At 39.2% G+C, this 11,557-nt stretch overlaps 1 pseudogene; it reads right to left on the bottom strand.

Moving 5' to 3' along the window:
• Positions 1-9,642: 9,642 nt before the first annotated feature.
• Positions 9,643-11,191, bottom strand: LOC143675817 (general transcription factor IIH subunit 1 pseudogene; annotated as a pseudogene).
• Between the last annotated feature and the right edge of the window lie 366 nt (positions 11,192-11,557).

Below are 11,557 nucleotides of genomic sequence, written 5' to 3' on the forward strand. Positions count from 1 at the left end.
CTTGAGAAAAGGAATGAAATGGGAAGTCTCACACTACCTGACTTTAAAATATATTACACAAAACTACAGTGGTCAAAACAGCCTGGTGCTGGCATAAAGATAGATGTACAAACCAGTGGAATAGAATGGAGTGTTCAGAAATAGACCCTCTCATCTAAGAACAATTTATCTTTAATAAGGCAGTCAAGCCAACCCACCTGGGACAGAGCAGCCTCTTTAATAAATGGTGTTTGGAGAACTGGATATCTGTATCCAAAAGAATGAAGGAGGTCCCATATCTCACATCTTATATAAAAATTAACTCAAAATGGATCAAAGACCTAAACATTAGAGCTAAGACCATAAAACTTTTAGAGCAAAATGTAGGGAAATATCTTATAGCTCTGGTGATAGCAGGCGGCTTTCTAGACCTTACACTCATAGTATGAGCAATGAAAAAAGAAATAGATAAGTGGGTCTCCTCAAAATTGAACACTTTTCTGCAAGAAAAATTTTGTGAAGAAAGTAAAAAAGGCAGCCTATGCAATGGGAGACAATATTTGGAAACCGCATATCAGATAAGTGTTTAATATCCAGAATATATAAAGAGATTCTACAATTTAACAACAAAAAGATAACAACACAATTATAAAATTGGCAAAAGGCATGGACAGACACTTTTCAGAAGAGAAAATACAAATGGTTCAAAACATATGAGAAGATGTTCAATCTTACTGGCTATTAGGGAAATGCAAATCAAAACCACAATGAGATATCATCTCACACTTACTAGAATGGCTATTATCAAAGCAACAGAAAATTAGAAGTACTAGAGAAGATGTGGAGAAAGTGGCACACCTATTCACTATTGGTGGGAATGTAGAATTGTGCAACTGCTCTGGAAGATAGTTTGGTGTTCCTCAGGAAGCTAAGTATAGAGTTGCATCTGCTCCAACAATCTCATTACTGGGTATATATTTGGAGGAAATGAAGGCAAGGACACACACAGACGTTTGCACACCAATGTTTACAGTAACATTATTCACTACTGCCAAGAGATGGAAACAGCCCAAATCCATCAATAGATGTATGGCTAAACAAATTGTGGAATATAAATATGATCAAATATTACAGTTGTAAGACAGAATAAAGTCATGACACATGTAACAACATGTAAAACTTGAGGACATTATACTGAATGAAATTAGCCAGAAACAAAAGGACAAATACTGTATGGTCTTATTGATATGAGCTAACATTAATGAGTGAATTTTGAGAGTTGAAGTTAAGAACTCAGATGATCAGGAGATAGAAAGAGGGTAGAGATTGGGTATCTGATACTGAAGGAGTACATAATGTTCAACAGGACTGATTGTAAAGATCCAGAAACAGATGACACAATACTATCTGATGGCAGCAAAATATTGTAAGTAAATTGAACAGGATAAGTGTGAGTATGGTTGAGGGGGGAGGGCTGAGGGCATGTATTACACCAGAAGGAAAGATAGAGGATTAAGACTGTGATATTATAACTTAGTGATACCTAAAATGAACAGTAATGGTGATTAAATGTAAAAATGTAAGAATGTTTTTGCATTAGAGAGAACAAATGAATGTCAACATTGCAAGGTGTTGAAAATGGGATGGTATATGGGGAAAAATACAGTCTCTGCAAACTAGGGTCTACATTAAACAGTACCATTGTACTACACTTCCACCAAATGTAACAAAGGCAATATGCCAAAGCCAAATGTCAACAAGCAGAGGATTTGGCGAGGGGTAAAAGACTCTTCACAGAAAAAACGGAAATGTCCTCATATAGATGTTAAAGTTGTGCCCATGTGATTATACCAGGAACCACTGACTTTTTTATTTAGGTTGGATGGAATGATGTGTGAATAAAACTTTTAAAAAACCAACAGAGAGATACAAGTGCTGGACTAAATGGAGAGAGAGAGAGAGATGTACCTAGTCACTGTTGGTAGGGAAATAGAGTGGTGCAGCCCCTCTGGAGGGCAATGTGGTGGCTCCACAGAAGGCTAGGGGTGGGGTTGCCATGTGATCCTGCGAACCCATACTTAGGTGCATTCTTGGAGGTACTGAGAATGGGAACATGAATGGACATTTACACACTAGTGTTTAAGGTGGCAGTGTTCATGATTTGCAATGGATGGAGATGGCATAAGAGTACATCAACTGAGAAATGGAAGGAGGAACTTTGGTGTATATATACAATGGACTATTGAGTGGCTGCAAGAACAAATGAAGTTCTGAGGCATGCAAGGAGGTGAATGAATCTTGAGGACAGTGCGTTGAGTGAAATAAGTCTGGAATGAAAAGACAAATATAATGCCTCACTATTATGGATTAATTATAAGGTGCAAACTCTGAGAATCGCATTTGAGAGCATAAGTTATCAGGCGAAGGCCTATTGTAAAGGTTTCTAGTTTGTAAGCTGTTACAACAGTCACATCTAGTTCTGGCGTTGTAACTATTGTCTCTAAATTCTGAGATGCTAAGCTGTTTGTGTATAACCTGGTCAATGCCTGGAACCTCAGATACTTGTGTGACCCCTGACACTCAGAGCTAGAGTTCTACAGCTGCAAAAGTCAGCATTTCCCACACAGCAACTGTTAAAAACACTGAAAAAGTGATCAAACTTGAATTAGAGATATAATGACGCTGATCTTGGTAGGACTAAGGTAAATCAGACTAAAGGGTAAAAGATGATATTGACTATGTTTTAAAAATCCAACTTCTGTGTGAAACCAAAGGAAAAAATGTTTATTTGGTGCAAAATTTATATTTTCAGTAGCACACTCTCTAATTTAACTTGTATAGTCAGCTTATCTGAACCCCATAATTACATAGAACCTTGAATAAGGAGTGAGATCTTATTAGTCTTTATAGGTTGGTTTGATGCCCCAATACATCACAGAGTAAGCTGGGCAGAAGATAAAAAAGTATCTGTGAAGTCCCTCTGCTGGTTTGAAACTCTCATGGACCCAAAAAGCCATTTTTTTAATCCTGATTCAATCTTATCAGGGCAACCATTTCTGTTCATCTTGACTCAATAATGTAGGTTGAAATTTTGATTAGATTATCTCCATGGAGATTTGACACACCCAATTGTGGGTGTTAACTTTTAATTAGATAGAGGTGTGACTCCACCAAAGCCAGATGGGTCTTGATTAGCTTACTGGAATCCTTTAAAAGAGGAAACATTTTGGAGAAACCTGAGAAATGACAAAGGCCTCAGACCAACAGAGAGAACAGATGTAGATGCTTGGAGAATAGTTGCTTCAAAGAAGAGAGACACAGATGTTTGGAGATGTGTGGAGCCCAACAGACACCACCATGAGATGTTAAGGAAGTCAGAACCTGAAGAGAGCCAGGAGAAGGCAAGAGATTAAAGCCAGCCCCAGAGAAGCAAAGTGAGGAGCCCCTACAGGAACAGAGGTTGAAGGCAATGGGGCCCAGGAGCAAGGGACCAGGAAATGCCAGCCACATGACAGCCCAACTGACAGAGGTGTTCCTGACCCATCGACCTTTCTTGAGTGAAGGTAACCTCTTTTTAGTGCCTTAATTTAGACACTTTCACTTCCTTAGAACTGTAAATTTGTAACATATTAAATTCCCCTTTTTAAAAGGCATTCCAGTTCTGGTATAACGCATTCCAGCAGTTTGCAAACTAGAACAGATATTGGTACCAGAGAAGTGGGATGTTGCTGAGGTTTGCAAATACTAAATATGTTGGAAAGCTTTTTAAATGGATAAGGGGGAGATTCAGGAAGTATTATGAGGAACTTGATAGAGAAGGTCTAGAATGCTTTGAGGATACTGTTGGTATAAATGTGGATTCTAAAGATACCGCTGGTGAGGCTTTAGACAGAAATGATGAATGTGTCATTCCAAACTGGAAGGAAGGCATTCTTTGTAGATGGAAAGTGTTGTGGGGCGCACCGAAAGAGAGACCACACAATTCAAAACTGCAAGCCAATTTGGAGTCTTTATTAGCCGGCCGGTGACTGCCTCAGAAACCTCCAAGAAGGAAGATTCAGAGAGCAGCCCCCAGAGGTTTTCATGGTGGGCTTATAAAGGCTAAAATCATGTTGTGGTTTTGCAGTTGCTAGCAAGCAAGTGTGATCATAGAAGAAGCAGAGTGCCGTTAGCTGTTGCCAAAACACATCCCGTTCCATCAGTTTCCTAACATTGGTTATTGTTTAACTCTTGGGGACATTCCACCCCAATGTTGTGGGACCTTTCCCTGCTTGGGCCTGATTGATTACTCCTGGCCTTCCACAGAAGGCAGAATTTGAGAGTGATGAACTTGGAAATTTAGCAGAAGAAATTTCCAAACTACATGTGGAAAATCCAGTCTGGCTTCTCCTTGCAGCTTACAGTAAAATGTAAATGGAAAGAGATACATTTTAAGCTGAAATTCTAGATACAAAGAGAACAGAAATTGGTGCTCGGAAAATTGGGGGCTTCCAGAACGTGAAACCCCAGTTAATAGGGGCCTCACATGAGTATTTATCCAAGCATGGAAGTAGTCAGCCATTACAGGACAAACAAGGATCGGAGACAGAGTTATCCAGAAAGGATTTGTGGAAAGTCCTTTTGTCTGATTAGCATGATCCCAGTATATAGCATAGAAAACCAACTGTGTTGTGGGTTCTGTGTAACAGAACCACTGCCAGTCTGGACTAAAAGGATAGAAAGGGGACTGTATTAGTTAGGGTTCTCTAGAGAAACAGAATCAACAGGGAACACTCACAAATATAAAATTTATAAAAGTGTCTCACATGACCGTGGGAACCTAAAGTCCAAAATCCACAGAGTAGGCTGTGAAACTGATGATTCTAATGGAGGGTCTGGATGACCTCCACAGGAGAGGCTCACCAGTCGAAACAGGAAGAGCCTGTCTCTTCTGAATCCTCCTTATAAGGCTTTCAATGATTAGATTAAGCATCACTCATTGCAGAAGACATGCTCCTTTGGTTGATTACAAATGGAATCAGCTGTAGATGCAGCTGACATGATCATGATTTAATTCTATGAAATATCCTCATCGCAACAGACAAGCCAGCACTTGCCCAACCACTTCTTGGTCAAGTTGACACATAAACCTGACCATGACAGGGACAAAGTGAAGGGAAAATATCCTTGGGGGCAGAACTGTGGAAGTTAAGGTCTGGAGTCAGGAAACCTTGGGCCAGGACAGCAGACCAACCCATACATGTGGAAAGGGTGAGTTTGCCCCAGAAGCAGAGGGTGAGCCTTCTACCTCAAGGCTCAGGCCTTAGAGAGTGTGGAATACATAAATTGGGGGTTGGGAGGAACCTGGTTGCCATCTTATTGTTCTAGAGGGGTTGAGCATGTGCCCCAGACATAGCAGAGAGCCTGGGTGTGGCCCCAATATATGGAAAGGGTGGAGCTGAAAAAAAGGTAGTTCCCCCAATGAGCCCCAGTGTTGCAACACACTCCAGCATTTGGAGAGAGAGCAAAGCCGCTGCACAGGCCCTTGGAAAGGGTGGAACTGCTGCTTTCTAAAGCCATGAGGATAAATGATTCTCAGTTTTGAAATCCAATGGAGTTTGCCCTGCAGGACTCCATTTGGGTCAGGACTCCATTTTCAGGACTGTTTGGGTCAGGTGACCCCTGTGTCCTTACAGTGTCCTATGACTGACCCTCCTCTGTATATTGGTAGCAGATAATTTGTTCTAAGTTTCATAGGTTCAGAGTCAGAAGAAAACTTTTGCCTTAGAACAGACCATACCTGTAACAGACTTCGATGAGATTTTGTACTGGTTTTAATCTTGCATTGTATTTATATTGTTACTGAAATGGTTTAAGCCTTTTGTGATATTGTGGTGGAGTAGACGTATTTCATATATGGAAAAAAAACATGTCTTTTTGGGATCTAGAGAAGGAAATGTGCCCATTTGAAAGTGTCATGTACCCCAGAAAAGACATGTTTTAATTCTGATTCAATTTGTTGGGGCAACCATTTCTTTTAATCCTGATTCAATAATGTAAGTTGGAATCTTTTGATTAGATTATATCCACAGAGATGTGACACAACCAGTTGTGGGTGTTAACTTTTGATTAGATGGAAATGTGACCCCACCAATTCCAGGTGGGTATTGATTAGCTTACCAGAATTCTTTAAAAGAGGAAGCATTTTGGAGAAACCTGAGAAATGACAGAAGTCTCAGACCCAACAGAGAGAGCAGTTGTAGATGTTTGGAGAACAGTTTCTTCAGAGAAGAGAGTCACAGATGTTTGGAAATGCTTGGAGCCCAGCAGCTATCACCATGAGATGTTAAGCAAGCCAGAACCTAGAGAAAGCCAGGGGAAGCCAAGAGATTAAACCAGCCCCAGAGAAGCAAGGTGAGGAACCTCCACAGGAGCAGAGGCTGAAAGCAATGGAGCCCAGGAGCAAGGGACCTGCAGATGCCAGCCGCATGACTTCCCAGCTGACAGAGGTGTTCCTGACCCAACAGCCTTTCTTGAGCAAAGGTAACCTCTCGTTGCTGCCCTAATTTGTATACTTCCACTCCCTTAAAAGTGTAAATTTGTAACATATTAAATTTCCCTTTCTAAAAGCATTCCAGTTCTGGTATATTGCATACCAAAAGCTTACAAACTAGAACAGTCCCCTTCACTGGGGAAAATGTTGGAAATATTAAACTTCCCAACCTGGGGAACAACTGATATGCTTTCAAGCTTTTGGGATTGCCAATTTGATGGGCAAGGCCCTCAGTCTTGGGGCTTGCCCTTATGAAAGTTCTTCCTAAAGAGAAGATACCAAGCCTACTTATGAATATGCCTGTGTCACCCCCAGAGAACCTCTTTTGTTGCTTAGATGTGGCCTCTCTCTTTAAGCCAACTTGACAGGTGAACTCACTCCCCTTCCCCCACTACATGGGACATGACTCCCAGGGATGTAAATCTCCCTGGCAACATGGGACATGACTCCCTGGGATTAGCCTAGCCTTGGCAATGTGGGAGTGAAAAAGCCTTCTGTACCAAAAGGAGGAAGAGAAATGAAACAAAATAAAGTTTTAATGGCTGAGAGATTTCAAATAGAGTTGAGAGGTTATTCTTAAGCAATGTATAGATATGCCTTTTCAGTTTTTGGAGTAGCTAGAGGGAAATACCTAAAACTGTTGAACTGTAATACAATATCCTTGATTCTTGAAGGTGATTGAATAACTATAGAGCTTTTAAGGTGTGTTTGTGTGATTGTGAAAATCTTGTGACTGGCACTCCCTTTATCCACTGTATGGACAGATGACTAAGGAAAAAAAAAGTCAAAAAAACAAATAAACAATAGGGCAGATGGAGGGGATGGGATGTTTGGGGTGTTCTTTTTTACTTTTATTTTTATACTTATTTTTATGTTTTAGAGTAATGAAAATGTTCAAAAATCTATTGTGGTGATGAATACACAGCTATATAATGATTCTGTGAACTATGATTGTACATGTTGGATGATTATATGTACATGAGTATATAATATATCTCAATAAAAAAAGCAAATGAACTAGCAGAATATGCTGAGATCAAAAGTGGTGCAAGAAAAATTGAAACAAGTAGGTGTTACAGAAAAGAAGGAAAGGAGGAGAGTTTAAAGAAGGAAATTGTCAATAATGTCAAGTTATGCAAAACATCTATTAAGATGAGGAGGAAAGAAAACCAGTATTATTTATGAATCACTCATATGAGCAAACTAATATACTGGATTCTTTACATAATTCATCTCATTAATAACTCCCTCAACTGTGAGTTATGTGTTACTTCACTCATCTTATAGTCAGGAAACCAAGACCCAGAAAAATTATGCCCTTAATAAGGATAAGAAATGAAAATCAAATACAAGTCTGTCTCATTCTAATGTACTTGCTGTTACCAGAAAATCAAACCTGTTTTGTTCAGCCATAAATAGGAAGTTAAGTAAAAACAAAGAACAATTTGGCTCTGAGGAACCCCACACTTCTGGGGCTCATAGAGGAATGGAAGGCTCAGGTCTGGACTAAGTATAGGCATTTCTACCATGCGAAATGGAAACAATGACCTAATCCCACCTCTGTACACAGGCTCCACTGCAAAGAAACCGATTGTCCTCCTCCTCCCTCTCCTGCCACCACTAAATTCTACACCCCACTGACAGATTATATTTTCTAAAGCTGAGTCCCTTCATTTTACTGCCAGCCCAAATGCATTTTATGGTCATCCACTAAATCTGAAAGTCAAAACTTCAGATTCAAGTATTCAAGTTTATTTGTAATATTTTCCCAAATTTATCTTAATCTTTATCACACCCACAGATAATCAAACTGAATTCATCTCAACTCCATACAGACACTGAGAGCTTTCTGCCTGAATCTTCATTCTGTTTTTTCCACCTGGAATTCACTTTCCCTATGTCCTATTGTAAAATCCCTACTCATACTTCAAGGCTCTCCAAAGTATCACTTCTTCCATAAAGTTGTTCCTGATTCCTCACTTCCATGTCAACTCCACTTCCTTTAAGCCACCAGTTTACTAGTTCTGAACCTTCTAGGAGCAAGAACCACATCATAATCACCACTGTATCCCATACAAAAAAGATCTGTCCAGCCCTGAACTCAACAGGCTTATATATGAGTTGAATGTATCTTCTCTTTTAAGAATAACATTACTGGCACTGAAATAAATTCAGCCCAAGTGCTTTCTTCATTATATGGCTCATTTTCTTCTTTTTTTAAGGAAACACCTTTTATTTCTTCTGCAGAGGTGAAAATAGGACTTCTCATATTTCTTACTCATAGATTTTTAAAATCTTATAAATGCAATTTCCTCTGTTTAAAGCACATGCCATATTTAAAAAATTAGCAATGTACATTTGCACTCAAGAAGAACTTGCAGCACCATTGTCTTCTGACAAAACTCTGCATAAAAATCCCACACAACTCTGCAGATCTGTTCCCTCTTTATCCTTTAGGGACCCCAAACCATAAACATTCAGTGCAATATTTGTTGTTTCTTATTTCCCTAGGAAACACAAGACCAAAAATGTCTTTGACTATAACCGTTTCCTGATGGCTGAACAGTATTTGCTTTATTTTAAAGTACTTTTTTAAAACCTTGCTGATGAAAGGTACAACTAGAATTCAGTAAAACTTGAGGATTCGAGTGGAGGATGTAGAATAAACACTTAAGGTACTTAAGGTCTACCCTGTGTCATAAACTTAAGGAAAAAATTTTTCACAGGAAAAAAAACCCCTCAGATTTCCCCACTGCACCCTTTCAAAAAGTGATTTGGGTTTTTTTTTTTTTTTTTATCTTTTTAAGTTTCTGAAAGCCATTAATGTGACTCAAAAGCATGTCCTAAGAAACTGCAGTAAACAGTGTCTCTTTAAAAATATATATACAACTTAGCTCATTTTGGTTCTGCCTTAATTTACCTCCCCAGTTTTTAGTTTATTCACAGCTCCTTTCCATCTTTCATTTCATAATATGCAAATACAATATGCATCAGCTTCAAAAGTCCATACAATTTTGATGTTTCTTGAAACTTCTGTTTGATGATCTCCACATCTGTCATGTCCTGTTTCCAGAGTTACAGATGATCAGAGTTCACTTAATCTCACAAAACCTGTGAGAGCCATAGCCATGTCACATTTTCTTCATCATGCCGCATGATTGCCTCATGTGGAGCTTATTATAAGTTGTCTGGAGCATCTCTTCTATGTGACTTGCAAATTTGTGCTTAAATATTGTCTTTGAATTTTTTCTTGAAGTGGCTAGAGCTCTGTGATTTGGAATCATTCCAAATTATCTTTCATCTTCACTACTTTTTCATCTAGGAATGATGTATTAACAGGAAAGCAGGACTGGAAGTGCCATAGAAGTTCACCAGCCACATACTAGTGTTTGGATTCAGACAATATCATTTGGCAACATCTGGTTTATGGTTTGCTGTATCCCTCCCTGCATAAGTGCCCCTCCCGATGTGATGGTACTACTGGCTGCGCTATTTGAGGGAATCTGAGTTAATTGGGGTATATAAGCTTCCATTTTTCGGTATAATACTTTGAAAAGAATTAATTATGACCTCACTTGTTGCATACTGTAGTGATTGGGTTGGAACTGGACTATGAAAATACCTATCTGACCTCTTGAGGTTTAGTGCTATTGTTTTTATGAAATAATTTTTTCCCAAGTCTTCATATTCAATGACTCTTGTAACTTCGTCTGTTTCCTGAGACCTGCTCCCAGGACCACAGCACTGTGATGGTTAAATCTCTTGATGATGGCAGCAATGCTATTCTCCTTTACGGATTTAGAAGAATTGAAAGTAGATGGCACCGAGGAAATGTCATGGCCCTCATCTAATGATTTATCTTCCAAAGCTGTCCAATCTAGTAGTGGGTTTTTCACACCTAATGAAACATTGTTTTAAACCCTTTTTCATCTGTTTTGGCACTTTCTGCAAAGAGATCCTTTGACCCTGTATTCAGCCAGTCCCTATGAAAATAATGGGAATGGAAAACATGTCCTGAATTCCTTTTCTGTCATGTTGTGGGAAACATTTTCTGCATATTTCGTTTTTACTGTTGAGAAGTTCTAAATGTGGACTCGGTGATATCAGAGGTTAAATTATATCTCAGATCATTACAACCATCTCTTTGGGACTGGGTATCAGCCAGAAATGCTACAGAAATACCAGCATCCTGCTTATGATTGGATGTGGATGAGCTATCTGTTGCATTCATATTTAAACCATTGGACCCAGAATTCCTCAACACTGATCACGTGACTCACAACAAGGTCTTTATAAAGCTGAAACAAAACAGCATCTTCTTGCAACATTCTGTTTTTCTCTTCCAGTTTTTTATTTGCTTTCCTCTTGAATTTCAGCAGCAGCTGCTAAAGAAGGCCTTTCTTTCACTGCATCTCATGCTTTCACTGCTGTACTTTCATTGGAAAAATGGAAGTTAGCTGTGTCCCCTGCATGCAGGACCAGCTGAAGATGAATTTTAGGTTCTCATTCTGCACTTATTTTTTGGCATTTATTGTCCACATACATATAGCTGATTGTAAATCTATCTTTGCCTTCAGGTACCCAAGCAATTCTTTCTACCATTAGGTATAGTGTTCCACCCTGCTTCTTTTGATGCACCTTCTTTATAATCAGCAAAACTTCTTCAGATGAAGTTGTCATGGTATCTAGAAAATGCAGGTGGGAGCTATGGCCCTGGGCAGGGAGTAATTAACCAGACTGTGTTGGGTTGAGCTCTACTGCACTTCTCAGAGCCCCTGCTGGAAAGACATTGAAACTAAGTGATGCAGCCATTGCCACAGCTTCTGTTACTGGGGGGGTGGGGGGATCTCTCCTCCGTCGCTGGCTGGGAGAACTCTGAGGGCACATGACCAATGGTTCATTTTCAATTCAATATTATAAGTAAAGAACAAAAATAAATGGGAACAAAATGTTTTTTTGTTGTTTTATGCTAATTCAAACTGTGATCTGCTGAAAATACTTTGGATAGCCATTACTTATGTGACACTAAAAGCTTGAAGTAAATAC

Source organism: Tamandua tetradactyla, chromosome 3 (assembly GCF_023851605.1).
Source record: "Tamandua tetradactyla isolate mTamTet1 chromosome 3, mTamTet1.pri, whole genome shotgun sequence".
Lineage (NCBI taxonomy): Eukaryota > Metazoa > Chordata > Mammalia > Pilosa > Myrmecophagidae > Tamandua > Tamandua tetradactyla.